This window comes from Gossypium raimondii, chromosome 10 (assembly GCF_025698545.1).
Source record: "Gossypium raimondii isolate GPD5lz chromosome 10, ASM2569854v1, whole genome shotgun sequence".
In the NCBI taxonomy this organism is placed as follows: domain Eukaryota; kingdom Viridiplantae; phylum Streptophyta; class Magnoliopsida; order Malvales; family Malvaceae; genus Gossypium; species Gossypium raimondii.
In genome coordinates, this window is record NC_068574.1 from 38,703,013 (window position 1) to 38,717,062 (window position 14,050).

Sequence of the window (14,050 nt, forward strand, 5' to 3'; positions counted from 1 at the left end):
AAATTTAAGTTAATTAACATTATTTATTACATTAATCTTAGTATAAATAGAAAAGTTGAGTGGAGAGATGAAAAGAATTCATCTTTTCTTATCCATTTAGTCGTCCCTAGCCTTACAAAGGAAGAAAATTTTCCTTTTGTTTCTTTTACATTCTGGTCTGAAATTGATCAAGGTAAACATATGATTTCTTAAAGAGTTTTATGTATTTTTATCCTTAGAACTTAAGCTAGAAGATCCATGTAGTAGATTATAAAATTATCAAGTGTGTATTACGTTACCATGAAAGAGTTTTGTTAAATTCGGGCTTTGAAATGATGGATTTGTAATTGTTAAGCTTAGATTTGGTTAAGATTGTATTAGAAGATAGAGAAATTAGCTTCTTATTAAAGGTTTAGTTAATTACGACACTAGAGACTAAATTGAATAAATTGAAAGCTATTAAGCAATTATGCTATATATTAGAAGTATAAAGTCCCCAATGAAATAATATGAAATTAGATTTTGATTCGATGTTAAGTACCAAAAAATATGAGCATATCGGATATAATGAGTAAAATGAATAAATGCAAACCATGTTTAATCATGTGTTATTCAAGTGATTAGTTGAAAACTAATATCATTTATATAATTGAGTTATCGTACTTAGCGAAAAATGATGTGGGGCTGTCTCGAGATAAAGGAAAGGCGAAAGTCATAGATGAGTAGCTATTACGGTTTGTTGTAGACCCTTGATAAGACAAGTTAGTAGTGATGTGACATTTATCACGTTCTAATAAAGACTTGGACTATTTTAATAGGTCTTCAAGGTTGAATAAAGGGAGTTATCTTCTTCTCTTTTCAAAATATTGAAATCTAAGGTTGGAGGAAACAAAAGTTTCCCTTCAAGCTGTATCGAAAACTCTGGATTTGATCAATAATATTTCCATGCCAAGGTAAGTTTTATGGATCTAAGTGGATTTGTATGAGTGAATAGAGAAGTAAGGCCTTTTATGGGGGTTATTTAGGTTTGAAATGAGTGTAAAGGTTATTTGAATGAGTTTTGGTGATCTTCTGTTTTATAAGGCAGTGGTTGTTGTAGTCCCTGATTCAGTGCTGGATCTAGAGTCCAAGTTGCTACTTATGGTTGTCAGGTGAGTCTCTAAATTGACTCATGCGTATATTGTTCATTCTAGATGCTTCCGTGAAGAACCATATGAACTGCGAATTGAAACTAGAAAAGGATGATATGATGAATATGCTGACGTGTGAATATTAGTTGAGGGTTGCATGTATGAATCTTATAGGTATAGAGTATGTGATAAATAATCTAAAGTTGAAGCTTGATTGTATGCGCATGTTTTGAATATATAGGGTGAATAGTTTGTTAAGTTTAAATGGTGTCAATGTATGAAAGGTCTGCTAGTGAGTTTGTGTATGTCTCCACAAAGTCATCTAAAGGGGTCCGTCGGGACTTTAATCACGATCCTTGAAGGGAAAATTCCATGGCTCCATATTGTGTAAGACCATAGCTGGGGGGTTATGGCATCATATGGAAAGAACTAAATGAAGGTTATCACCTAAAGGGGTTCTCTGCGTGACCCAAGGTGATGAGGGGAAAACCTCACGAAATGTGAGCCTAGGCAAATCCCTATCGTGAACACACTAGAAAATGGAAGCCGTTGTGGAAATTTTTGAAATGGAAGCCTCTATGGCAATCTATGGAAATGAAAGCCTCTATGGAAAATCTCACAGGAAGCCTTCGTGGCACACTCTAAAGAATGGCCCTAGTGGCAATAATCTAAAAGAAATGTCTTTGTGGAGGATTTTGAATTAAAGAAATGGTATTCCCGTCAAACTCTGAAAGAATAGTATATATGGTGAAATCTGAAGGAACAATATATGTGGCGAACTCTGAAGGAATGGTAAGTACAATGAACACTGAAGGAAAGGCCTTTGTGGCATATCATGTTACACTTTCGATAAGGTATCTTCAAAAGATTTTTTCCTATGGCTAGCTCCATTTGAATTGTTATGGTGTGACTTGCATGGTCCTAAGACAAGAACAGAGAAATTGGAATGCGCTAGAGCATGTGAAGAATTCAAAGAATAGGTCAAATAGACATGAAGATCAAATCTGGGTGAGGGCTATGTCTAGCAAGGCGATGATTGAAATATCTATTGGTGTACATGATCTTCATGAATAAATAAAGAAAGATGACTTAGAATATGTACGCAAGAATAACTGTATTCTATTTGTATGGATCCTGGAATGGGAATGCTTAAGGAATCGTGAAAGGGCAAAGTGAAGAATGTGAGTAAGGTTTTGAAAAGACGTGGGGTAAGGTATGACATTTATGGTACAAAGAATGGAATTCTAGAAAGGTTTTCGCTAGAGACAGGTTGAAGATTAGGAACAAGAATAGGGTTATCTGAGTAACCAGATGTGATGTACAAAAATGATTAAGGTAATTTGTGTTTAACTCACTAAGTGTTCATGAACTTACCTCTATGTTTTATGTTACAAGTAAGCTGATTTGGGTCTACGCCAAAGGAGTGGTGAGATGGGCTATTATGCATATAGAGCGAGCTTGGGTTGGGGTGATCGAGTCTAATTTAACAAATAGAATAATGTAGTTAAGTTATAAGATTCATTTATAAGTCCTTGTAACTGAAATCTCTTCTATAATGATCGTAGTTGTCTGTTGCATATTCATTTGTATTTTGTTTGGAAGATTATTTTAAATAATATTTAATGGTTGAAAATATGTATGAGTATATCAAGTGTAAGTCTGTATTATAGTTGTAACAATCGAGATCCGGATCCTGTGAATCAGATTGGGTTGAGGGTATTACAAAGAGAAAGTGTAACGCCCTTCAACCCGACCTGATTCACCAGGTCTAGATCTCGGGTATTACTATACACAATGCTTAACTCAATATCGAACAGTTGGCAAACATTCCTTACTTAAAAAAAATTTACTTATTAACTTCATTGAGAAATATGATATCTGAGAACAAGGGACAATATTAAAAATAAAATTTTAATCCAAACTGGTTACAAATTATTCCAGTATAAAGCTTGTAAAAGAAAAACTCTTAGGGCATAACCCTAAACTACAACACTTCACCATTGTATGCATAATAACCCATTTCGTCTCTACCCTTGCGTTGTCCTTCCTAGTGCATTCTCTTACCATACACCTAAAATAATTACAAATATTGTAAGTTCAAAAGAAATTAGTGACCTTTATCACAAAAACACCTTGGCAGATAGTTTATAAGATTGGGAGAACATCAGTGCACCAGCTACCCTTCTGAATCACTTACTTCTATTTTGGGCAGATTCTATCACAGTTTTGGCATACGCTTCCACGCCAACTATTTTACTCTTAATATATCAATTCTTTCTTAACTATAACTGAAGATCCTTCTAGACATTTCATAAATCATGGGTACTTTTCAAAAGAATATACCTTCAAAGCCTAATTCATACAAATCATATCTTAACACACAAACTTACTCCATATAAGTTATTTAAATATATTAATCATTGGTGGATACATACACATTTTGCGAATACTTATACAGATATAAATACCACCAAACTACTAATCAAATCATACATTGGTTCAATACCATAAAAACTCTCATTGATAATGTACTATACAGATCATTTAGATGAATTCCACATTACTTTATTTCAAAAACCCAGATACTCGGGATAACAATAACTCAGATTCCATATGATTTCAAAAGAAGACATTATAGAAGATTCCAGATAACTCAGGTTCAACCTTTACCTAATTGAAATGAGCTTGAATTGGCAATTTCTTATGTCTTTCATAACCATGAATACACCCATTTTCAAAACTAATAGATTACCATGGCGAATACTCTTTTTAACATATAGATACACATTTCTTTTCAGAAATTCCTTTATCTAGTTCAACCAAACTAACCTTAGACGTTTCATAACCTTATCATAGAAGTATCTATCATAGAACAATCAGAATTTACTCATAACTTACCAGAAGGGTGGAAAAGCATACCTTACCAAACATACTTAGCAGAGTGCGTCTTAAGGGCCAAACAGAATATGCCATAAAGGCATCATATAGATTCATGTGTTTATTGTCTTGACGGACTTTCACAGAAGGTGTTATGGGTGTCTCCCTCATGGGCTTCTACATAATTTCATGTATCGTGATCTACCAATTCTATTTACACATTATCAAAGGCTACATCATGAACACACATACAAATATGTCTTGCCATGGCTTTTAGCAACATTGATTTACACATTCATGTATTGTGATCTACAAATTCAGTCTTTATCTTACTGAAGGCTACACAATGAGTATTTACAAATCATGTCAAGATGCCATGCGTCTCAACCTCATGGCCTTACACGTGTTTTCATATTGTGATCTACCAATTTGGTTAGCAATACAATTGCCCCACTAGAGGCTTTACAAAAGGACATTTCTTATCATTTACTTACCTAAATTTATTTGCATTCCAGACTGACTCATACTTTTCTTATCTCAAACTATACCTGTATACTTACCATTCAACATTCCTCTCAATAGAACTTTGTACATATCATCATAGAATTTTTCTCCTCTTTACAATTTTCATACACTTACCGATTATTATAGATATCAATATCTTCTATATATATATACTTAAGAGAGAGTCAGGGTAAAGACTAACCTTAAACTCACCTACTACAGTTCTAAGCTCCAAACTTAGACATCCTTCTCGAACCAACAACAACAGCTACTTACAAAACATAAGATCACCATTAAAACTCATTTACATACAAATTACTATCATTTTAATCACTAATAACCCCCATGAAAAACCTTATACTTACAACTTATTGTTCATATACCACATACAGACTTACTCTTTTAAAACATCTAACATGCATAGCTGTAATACTTACCCAGAGATAGAATGATCACTGATTACACCAAGAATCCTTAACTTCCAACTTAATGAGGAAAATATACTATTGGATTTAAAGATAAATAATAAGAAAATAGCATTGAAGGAAAAAGAATAACCCTCTTCAGAACCCTTCTCACACACACATAATATGACCCAACCTACTTAGTGGAACTTAACAAGTGTTACAACTTCAGAATTTGTCCTTCTTAATGACCTACAATTTTTTAGAAAAACATAAATGAGAATCCTATATTATAGATATTAGATTAGTCTATCCAGTTATTTCTTAACAAGATTACTTTACAACCTAACTAGCACAGTACGTTAGACAAACAAGGCGTACTATACCTTTGGCATTAACCCATACCATAATTAACTTTTCACTCAACCAAATATTTCTCTTTAAATAGTAAAATAATCTAAAATAAAATCATCACTTACTCACATGGAGATTACTATACACCCACACTTATGCGCCAAAAGAAACATGAGTGGATTACACTTTGCCAAACAAATTATTTTGTCACTATACGTCAAAATCTTAAATCCGCCAGACTTGGGGTGTGACAAAAAAACATAATGAATGTAACAACCTATTTTCAATTATGTTAAGAACAGTAGTTTTGGGACCACAATTTTGACCAGTGAGTCAGTAATTATTATTCATTTTATATTTACATGATTATTATAGTGTTGTAACACTCATATCCCATTTTCATTGTCGGATTAGGGTTACAGAGTATTACCGATCAATCGTAGAAAATTGTGTACCTCAAAAATGTTTCGTGGAGGCTTCTAACTCAAAATAGCAGAAATATTGCTTGAATCAACTCGTATCCCTTCAGCTGAAATCACATGACCGAGAAGTCTGACTTTTTTGAGCAAAAATTCGCATTTGTTAAACTTAGCATACAATTATTTTTTTACAGAAAATGTGTAACACGATCCTCAAGAGTTGGGCATGCTCAGATTCGTTTCTGGAATAAATCAAAATGTCATCAATAAAAACAACAATGAACTTGTTGATATGCAGATGAAAAAACCGATTTATCAGATCCATAATTGTTGCAGGGGCATTAGTTAATCCGAAAGGAATAACTAAAAGCTCATAATGTTTGTAACGGGATCTAAATGTTATTTTTAGCACATCTACATCTTTAACTCACAACTAATAGTAGCAAGATCTGAGGTCAATCTTTCTTAAAATGATTAAGGGACGAACAAATAAAACAAGACTAATCTTTCAATCTACACACTCCCAAATGATTCCAGTCACAAATTTTGCATTTAGGTCTACTTACATTCCAAAAACTACCCGTGCTGACTACCAAAGCGGTCGGTGATCTCACAATATTCTGATTTATTCAATCTCTTCTAAAAAAACCTTGATGGTACTGAATAAAGGCTACTTAATTCTTTCATTTTCTTCTATGGGGAAGCAAAAAATGTTCTAGGTGTGTTACGCTTACTAGAATCATAAGCTTTCGTTTCATTCTGTTTCTTGTGGTTGTATACCTCTTACATTTTTTGAGCTTGATCAGACAAAACTACAGACTCCCAAACTTCCATCGCACCAAACAATAGCTTAATCTTATCGTTTAATCAATTTCAAAATGGATACACATTTCTTCCTCAATAGATACGATTTCACGAGCATATTTACTGACCTGTACAAACTTGCACTTGTATTCCACAACTAATCTATTTCCTTGTTTAAACTTGAGAAATTTATTTTTTCTTATTAAGGTATTGTTTGCTGACGTATTTCTTTTGAAATTCAGTTTTAAAGAATTCCCAATTAACCCGTTCTTTCAGCACAACTGCAATGAAAGTCGACCACCAATTAAAAACCTCTTCTTTTAACAGTGACATTGCAAATCTTAAGCAATTTTAAGGACATAACATTTCTTCCAAAACTCTCTTTGTGTGTTCTAACCAATACTCAGCTTGCTTGGGTTATCACCTACATTGCCACAAAACTCTTTAGCCCCGCATTTTTAACTTTATCAATAGAAAGTCTAGGAATTTCCTGTCATGTAGGACTTCGAGGACGAGAGGTGGAGGTTCTTGAGCTGCGAGATTGGCTCTCATATATGCATTAAACATATCATTCATCATACTAAAAATGACATTATGAGCCTCTTCTCTAGGCCCTTGAAACTCGGGTACATTATGAGTAACCCCTTGATTGGTGGTTGGAATATTACTCTATGCTTCATCGGAATTTGCTTAATTAGATTCAGTTGACATCTTTGGTATATAAGAAAACAAATCAAACTGATCGATAGTCATCACACTATCACAGGTTATTAAGTGGCATGTATTTCTAGACTCAATACATGCTACGTTCAGTCCTAGAATTTACTAAACCGTAGCTTTGATACCACTAAATGTAACACACAAGACCCAAAACTTTGAAATCTCTCACAATTACATCCCACCAATGCTAGCCAAATTCTCTATGGTCCTTATACAACCCATATTTATCAAAATTTCACTAGAATTTCGTGCCAACTTTACTATTTTAACTTAGACCTTATTTAGTCTTGTTTGCAAAATAGTCCTATTTAACTATCAAGTTTATAAATTTATCGTAAAACTTCAAAAACATCACAAATTCATCAATGGAATATATCAAAACATTTAACAGTTTTATGAATTAATCCCTAGGTTAGCTAGATTAAGCTACAACAATCTCAACAAGATAAAAAAGTCATGAGAAACAAGTTGAAAAATACTTAAATGCAATAGAAACAAGCTTCGGTCGAACCTCCCCTAAAACTTTAATGGTGTTTTCGATTAAAAACAAAGAAAAGAAATAAGATAATGCTAATGGTATTTTGTTTTATTCTTCTGTTAATATTTTAACTTATATTACCCTTTTAATTTAAACATTTTAAACAATAAAAATTACATATATTCCACCCACTAGCCGAGCACTATGAATAAACAAGGTCTAATTGAATTTTAAAATATTCATTTCATACTTTTATAACCATTTGATACAAATAAAACTATAGCAATTAAATTTTACAATTTAGTCTTTTTTTATTAATTAACTATCTAAACATTAAAATTTTCTAACCAAATTTTAATACAACACGTGTAACAGCCTGTTGTTCAATGGTAACGGAACAGTTGTTTCGGGACCATAAATTTTCGTTGAGTCGACTCATAAATATTAATTATAGAATATTTACGGAGTCATTAGAGTTGTATTAAAATTTAGCTAGGAAATTTTAACGTTTTGATAGCTAATTAAAGGAAAAGGACTAAATTGTAAAAGGTGCAAACTCAGTAATTATTGTATTTAGATGATTAAATAGCTTAATAATTAGTCAAAATTAAATAAAACAAATTGAAACATTAGGCAATTCTTTTTCATTATTCTTCAATTCTTTGTCAAAACCACCATTTGAGACCTAGAGAGCTTCAATCATCTCCTTGGCTTTGCATGGTATGGAAATTAACCCGTTTTCTTATAATGTTTATGTTTTTGAGATCATTGTAACTAGGTCAAACTATCCCATACCTTCGTTTTTGAATCTGTTAAAAATTTTAGAAGTTGCTATTGATGAATCTTGAATTCTTTTTTATGATAACTATGTGTTTGAAGCTTTGATTGGGGTATTTGGTTGTTTTGTGAAAATATTTTTGTTAAATTTTGATTGAAGGATTAAATTGTTAAAATTTCAAAATTTCAAGATTTAAATGGTGAATAAGAGGTTTTTTGTGGACTTTTTAGAAGCCTGGAATATTCGGTTATAAATTTTAACTTGTGAAAATGGTTAATTCGATGATTTTTTGTTTAAGGGACTAAATTGCAAAAGTTGTAAAAGTTAGGGGCAAATGTGTAATTTCAAAAAAATTGTAAAGTAAATTGGAATATGAAATGTAAGCTAATAATTAGGAATTTTATATTTTAGATCAAGACCCTATTAATCTACGTGGAAAAGGGAAAATTACGGAATAGTCCCTAAACTTCTGCAACTATGACAACTTAGTCTAGGTAAATTCATATGGTTTATAATTTGATATCTATATGAATTATTTGATGATATAATGTGATATAATGGATATTAATTTTTTTATTGCTGAAAGTTTGTTGAGAAATGTTATTGAATTTCAAAATTTGGATTGGATGAACACGAGATAGAGTACAATTGAATGATAGCGTGTTATATGGGGATTGGAGTGGAGATTGATGTGGTGTGATATATACATGTTTTTCCCAAGTATGCGAGGTTCAGCATCTGTTGCGAACTCTCGTGTTATACTCCCTATTTTGGCTTGTTATCGGGTGGATTAGCTCTTATGAGCATTTGGCGTGTTTTCCGTTGGATTAACTGTTATGAGCGTTTGGCGTGTTATCGGTTGGACTACTGTGCTCGTATATATAAATTATTCATTAGATCACAAATTATTGTATTATACTTGTATAATGACTTTGAATGGCATGACATGGAATTGATATCTGGAATTGATTATATTGTAGATATGAATATTATTCTCGGAGAACCTTGGTTGAGCTTTGAATTGAGGGATGCAATTCACCAGTATGTAGTTGTCGATGACAGGAAGCATGTGTTATTAGATCATTTTTATTGAATTGTTATATTTACTTCGGCAAGATTTATTACTTCTGTTTGTAGAACTTACTAATCTTCAATAAGCTTACTTGTGTTAATTTCTGTTCATGTATATACTTTTGAAGGTTGGACGATCGGATCAGCACTCGAGTCACACTATCTACCCATTTTTGGTAGTTTTTAGAACATTTATTTTGATTATATGGCATGTAATAGGCTTGTTTTTACCTTACTTTTATTTTGGCATGTAAATATGTAAAGAGTGAATCTAATTGCAAATTGGTAACATGAACACCATTATATGATTTTGATGTTTTCTTGGCAAAATTTTAGATAAGACTTGCTATGGAATATGAATGATGGAATATGTTTTTCATATAAACTTGTAGTATATGTATGACTAGGAGGTTTATTTGATTGTTGTGATTTGAGGTGCCTATGATAGGCATATTGGTTAGAAGTTAAATTGTGTGAATTGACATGTTTTGGTTGATGAATCATATTGATGTATAAGTGTGTATACTTGTGGTACCAATGAGGTACATTGGTTAAGCACTTAGGATGGTTAAAATAGCATGATTTGAACTTGTTTAATGTCATTTTGAATAGGTCTAATGGCTGGTAAATAGGTTAGTTAGTGTCCAAGAAATCTTAAAATGGTAAACTTGACATTTAAGGTTGATTTAGATGCACATGGCTTGAGACACGCCCATGTGTATTAAGTCAATGTGTTACATGGCCTAGCACATGGTCGTGTGTCACAAGTCAAACAGTTACACAGTCTGGCACACGACCTATGACATGACAGTGTGGCCCAACTCAGTGAGTTACACAAATAGGGACCGGGCTGAGACACGACTGTGTGTCCCTATTTTGAAAGTTACACGGCCTAGGGTATTTCACACAGCCCTGTGTCCCCTGTTTTTGAAATTTTTCATATTTTTCTAAAATTTTTTGATTTGTTTCAAATTAGTTTCGAATTGCTTCTAAGTTATTTTCAGGGGTTCAATGGCTCGATTTGGGGACAAAATACATGTGATTGGTTTGTTTTTATTAAAGTTAATCTATTTAATATTATGATGTTAAATGTTCAATGAAGGTGGCTTGAATTGCTAAAAGGCTACGATATTATATTAGACTATCATCTGGGTAAAGCAAATGTCGTTGATGATGCTTTGAGTCAGAAATATTTTTCTCTCTCTTCGATCAATGAATGCTCAATTTAAGTTGGAACATGATGATTCTATTCTAACCAAATTGAAGGCTAAGCCTTTGTTTTTACAAAAAATTTGGCAGTTACAATTTCATGATCAAAATTTGTTGGCTAAATGGGAAATGGTTAAAAATAGTCAGATAACTGATTTTAGTATTGGTACAAATGACAGTTTATATTTCCGTAACAGGTTGTATGTACCTAATGAATCACAGCTGAAATAGAACATTTTAAATGAAGCTCACATCAGTGTTTATTTGTTACATCCAAGTAGCCCAAAAATGTATTGTGATTTGAAAAAGATGTATTGGTGGCCAGGAATGAAACACGAGATCTTTGAGTTCATATCAAAATGCCTTGCATGTCAACAGGTAACAGTCAAGCATCAAGTTCCATCCGGGTTATTGTAGCCTATTATGGTTCCTGAGTGGAAATGAGAGCGTGTTACTATGGATTTTGTATCAGGGTTATCGCTAACACTAATAAAAAAAGATGCGATATGGGTTATAGTTGATCGATTAACCAAGTCTGCGTACTTCATACCTATACGTACAGATTACTTAGTTGAAAAGTTTGCAAATTTTATGTTACTGAGATAATCAGATTACACGGTGTTTCGTTATCAATCATTTCTGACCACGACCTGAGATTTACCTTCAGGTTTTGGGGTAAGTTACACGAGGCTTTGCATTCCTGAATTTGAAGGTAGTTGGGAAAAGTTTATTTCGTTAGTTGAATTTTTTTATAACAACAGTTTCCAGTTAAGTGTTAAACTAGCACTGTATGAAGCTTATATAGTCGAAAATGCAAAACTTCATTGTATTGGATTTAGTTGAGTGACAAAGATTTGTGGTACAAATTTGATCTGCGAGACTGAAGATAAAGTTAGGGTTATTTGGGATTGTTTGAAAGCTAATTCGGACTATCAAAAATCGTATCCTGATTTAAAAAGAAAAGATATTGAATTTTAGGTCGATGAAAAAGTATTCCTAAAAGTATCACCTTGGAAGAAAGTTCTTTGTTTTGGCTAGAAAAGAAAACTTAGCCCGAGGTTTATTGGTCTATACGAAGTTGTTGAAAGGATAGGTCCAGTAGCATACCGTTTGGCTTTACCATCAGAGCTTGAAAAGATTTATAATGTTTTTCACGTGTCGATGTTGAGGCGTATAGATCAAACCCTTCTCATATGATTTCTCCTGCTAAAATAGAATTATAGTATGATATGAACTAGACTAAAGAACCGATTAAGATTCTATCTCGGGAAATTAAAAAACTTCGAAATAAATGGGTATCTTTAGTGAAAGATCTCTAGCAATGTCACGGTGTCGAGGAAGCCACTTGGGAACCCGAAGAAGCTATGAAATTACAATATTTGAACTTTTTCTCTAGTAAGATTTTCGAGGACGAAAATTCCTTTAGGGGGGAGAGCTATAATAGTCTGTTTTCAGTGGTGTCAGAAACAGTGGCTTTAGAACCACCACTTCGACTAGTGAGTTAGTAATTATTATTTATTTAATATTTACAGGGTTATTACAATGTTGTATTAAAATTTGGTTAGAAAATTTTAACATTTAGATAGTTAATTAATTTAAAAAACTAAATTGTAAAAATGCAAAAGTTAATTGCAATAGGTTTATTTGTATTAAATGGTTATAAAAGTATGAAATGAAGGTTTTAAAATGCAATTGGACCTTATTTATTCATAGTGGTCAGCTAGTGGGTGGAAAATATGTATTTTTAATGTGTTTAAAATGTTCAAATTAAAAAGGTAATATATGTTAAAATATTAATAAAAGAATAAAAGAAGATCATTAGCATCTTCTTTTTTTTTTTTTCTTTAATCGAAACCACCATTACAGCTTTAGCGGAGGTTCGATTGAAGCTTGTTTCTATTGCATGTAAGTAAATTTCAACCTGTTTCTCATGATTTTTATGTTTTTGAGATCATTATAGATTAACATAGCTAACCCAGGGACTAATTCGTAAAATTGTAAAATGTGTTGATTTATGTCATTGATGAATTTGTGATGTTTTTGAAGTTTGATGATAGATTTATAATCTTGATAGTTAAATAGGACTATTTTGTAAAATGGTTTTGGTTAATTTTAAATTTAAGGGCTAAGTTGTTAAAATAGTAAAATTAGTATGGAATTCTTGTGAATATTTGATGAATATAGGTTGTATAAGGACCATAAAGAATTCAGCTGGCATTGGTGGAATTTAATTGTGATAGATTTGAAAGTTTTGGGTTTGGGGTATTACAATGATGGAACAGTATCCACATTTTTTTCTAGGTATGAAATTTTGGGGACAAAATTTATTTTTAGGGTCTGGAGTTGTAACACCATGATTTGAAGAACTGGGTTGGATTGGTAAGACTACACCAGTAAATGACGCCTAAGATATTGCACTTATCCCAATCAAGGTTGGTGACTGTATGGCAAAGTACTTCGTAGAACTTCGCCAACGCAGTGGGATATATATTATTGAGTAATTACAAGGTTGATATTAGGGCGAAGACCTTATTAGGCAAACATTTTCTCTAATGAGATCGCCATCTGTGTTTTTACGTTGTGGCTAGAGTAAGTAAAATAGCTTGTGGAACACATTTAAGTCATTTAACGTCCCGTTGAAGGCAACATGTCGATAATTAGGATACTTGGAGGGCCTCAAAGAATGTGATTAATTGGTAAAAGCGTGTGAAAGTTAAAAGTGATTGGAGATAGTTCTGAATAGGATTTTGTCCATGAGTGAGCTATAAATAGAATAGAGTAGTGGTGGAGAGAAGATTTATAAATCATCTTCTCCACTAGACCTTATTATCATCGTAGAAACCAGGAGAGTTCTTCCTTACTAACGAATGTGTTAGTTGTTAGAGTTTAGGAGAGCTTCTATGATAGTTGTCTACTGGTAAAATATTAAATCTTCCTTTAAGCTTTACTAGATAGATATATAACTGTAATATAAGGCAAGTGGTAGTATTTTTTTTAATACTGGGTATGAGATAAATTTTTACCCAAAACTGTTTGCATGTCTATAGATTCTTGCTATGTCATAACTTCTTGATAGTTCTTGATGATTTAAAAGAGTTGCTTCATTGTTTAGCTAAAGACACGGGAGAAGACCACATTACTAAAGGCGAGGAACCATGTAGAGTAGATAAAACTCTAAAGACATTTTGGTGAGTTCTTTCATACCTAGAGTTATAGTTTGTATTATTTTGATTCTTATTTTCCATCATTTAGCAAACTAAGTGGCATTGTTTCTTGTCACTGGTCTTCATCTCGAGAGAATTATGTTCCCCGAGTCAGTTGTA